At 46.3% G+C, this 2511-nt stretch overlaps 1 long non-coding RNA gene across 1 annotated transcript; it reads right to left on the minus strand.

The window, feature by feature from the left end:
* Positions 1 to 446: 446 nt before the first annotated feature.
* LOC129635193 (uncharacterized) lies at positions 447 to 2275 on the minus strand. The gene is made up of 3 exons (XR_008706143.1): positions 2080 to 2275; positions 1615 to 1705; positions 447 to 985 (listed from the first exon to the last, which is right to left on the minus strand). It is a non-coding gene; the product is annotated as an uncharacterized LOC129635193 (long non-coding RNA).
* Positions 2276 to 2511: the final 236 nt, after the last annotated feature.

Raw genomic sequence — 2511 nt, forward strand, 5'->3', positions numbered from 1 at the left:
ATGTTATCAAATCCCCACCCCACTCCAGTGTTCTTGCCTGGAGAATCCCAGGGACGGGGTAGCCTGGTGGGCTGCTGTCTATGGGGTCTCACAGAGTCGGACACGACTGAAGCAACTTAGCAGCCGCAGCAGCCTGGTTATACAGTGGAGGTGACAAATAAATTCAAGGGATTTAGGTCTGATAGAGTGTCTGAAGAACTATGGATGGAAGTTCATAAAATTTTACAGGAGCAGTGACAAAAACCATCCCCAAAAGAAAGAAATGGTTGTCAGAGGAGGCCTTACAAAGAGCTGAGAAAAGAAGAGAAGTGAAAGCAAAAGAGAAAAGGAAAGATATACCCATCTGAAGGCAGAGCTCCAAAGAATAGAAAGGAGAGATGAGAAAATCTTCTTAACTGAACAATGCAAAGAAAAGGGGGAAAGCAATAGAATGGGAAAGACTAGAGAGGTCATTGAGAAAGCTGGAGATACGCACGATGTGATAGTTGCCAAGCTACATTTTATTTGGGGCAAAATGAGGACTGAGCACAGGAGACAGCACCTCAGATAACTCTCAGAGACTGCTCCAAAGAGGCAGTGGGGGGAGGTCAATATATAGGATTTTGGTGAATGGGGAGTTCAATGCAATCAAGCAGTTATTTTGCAAAAGGTTTTCTGCTGGTCACGAGGAGCTGATGTCACCATGAAGGGATTCAGTGATTTTCTAGATATGAAGAAATGTAAGAGTTGGGATCAAGAAATCAGTTCCTGAAAATATCTGACTATGTAAAAGACCCGTTCCACCAGTTTCCCTGGAGCATGCCTGGTTCTCCACTCTGAATTCCCCTCAGCGGATGTTGAAGGTCGGCAGCTTCAGCAGCACAGGGTCAATCTCCGCTGAGGCAGCTGGCAAATCCCCTGTTGCAGGTCAGTCTCTGGCCAATGCTCGTCACAAGTGCCAATTTGTAGCTGACATAGATATCACGTGGACGTAGTTGAGAAAATACTGAAAAGGTAAAGCAGAGAGGTATTAAAGCGCGCTAGGTTAGGTTTGTCCACCGCAAATTGGCACCTGCAATGGTCACTTGCCTTCCAGCTCTACAAGGTCAGATAGTGTGCTGCTGCAGCTGCTGACTTTCAACACCCCTGAAAGGAGTTCAGGCTGGAGAGCAGAAATGAAGCCCCCTGTGCTGTGGGAAAACTGGTGGAACAAGTCTTCAGATAGATATTTTCAGGAGTCAAGTTTATAAGGCCAATTCTTGTATCCCCTGGTATCTAGAAAGGGGCTAAAACCCTTCATGGTGGTTAAGTCGACAGGTTTTATATTTTAAGGAATCAGAATTTACTATACTTCTGCTTTGCCATTGAGAAATGGAATGTTTCCTGCCATGTCAGTAACAAATGATTTCACAGTCCTCAGTGATTGCGGCCACCAGCCAAAGGTGAGCTGGTGAAGCCCTGAGGGGACTCAGGAGGGAAAGCCTATCTGCCCTCTGGCAGCCTTCAGACTGCAGCTATGCCCCATGGCGAGCCCCGAGGGAACTCAAGATGTGAAAATGCGGTAGGATATAGATGGGTCCCAGGCTGGACACCTGGCGATTGTCAAGGGGAGTAAAGTTGAAGCTCTGCTCTCACCCAGACACTCCAAGGACAAAGCTAGTGGCAAACACTGAGCTCTGCTGAAGTAGAGATACAGCGCCCGCTCCTTAGGTCAAGGAGGACTTCTCTGTGCACGCAAGAGCAGGAAGGCTTGTTGAGGGTCAAAAAGGGAAGGGAGTCCCATCCCATAAGTGTGGACATACACCTACAGGCTTGTGTGGTGGAATCCGTATTAGCAAAAATTTGCACAAGCATCTTATGGTCGAAGGACCAGCCAGGTGTGAGAAAAGAAACAAAATAATTGGCCAAATGTAAACGAAAACCCTATATAAGGACACTCCTATATGAGTGCTTTAAATCAGCTTCTTACTGTGCTCCCCGTTCAGGACACCGTGCTCCTCTCCCAGTGTGTGTTACTGTCATGCTTCTGACGTAAATAAATTATTTCTCTGAGTGCTCTCCTATGTGTTGTGCTGTGTCTCTATATAAAAAACTTTGCACCTGTTCTGCAGTTTTTGCCTCCTTGAAATATTTTTGCTTTCAAATCAAGTAAGAATCAAGGAACTTCACTTGTAGCCTCTAGCCACCGGTGGACTGGCAGCTAGGTTCGTTTCCTAGATGGGGAAATAAGATCCTACTTCAAGACTAAGACTGTGCCCCCAGTGCAGGGGGCCCGGTTTCGTCCCTGGTCAGGGAATTAGGTCCCACATGCATCAACTAAAATGTCCCACGTGCCACAGCCCAGTCTTGGCACAGCCAAATAAATAAATAAATAAAGACTCCTATTCCTTCCAGCACAAAACCACAGGATCCTGCCCCCAAACAGCTGAGATGCATATCAAAGGAATGATTTCAGTGAGCCCAGCCTCTTGCATCTTCCCACACACATAAAAGTGCTAAATTCATTCACTTGAGATACCTGGTTTTCTTTTA

Source organism: Bubalus kerabau, chromosome 20 (genome assembly GCF_029407905.1).
Source record: "Bubalus kerabau isolate K-KA32 ecotype Philippines breed swamp buffalo chromosome 20, PCC_UOA_SB_1v2, whole genome shotgun sequence".
NCBI lineage: Eukaryota > Metazoa > Chordata > Mammalia > Artiodactyla > Bovidae > Bubalus > Bubalus kerabau.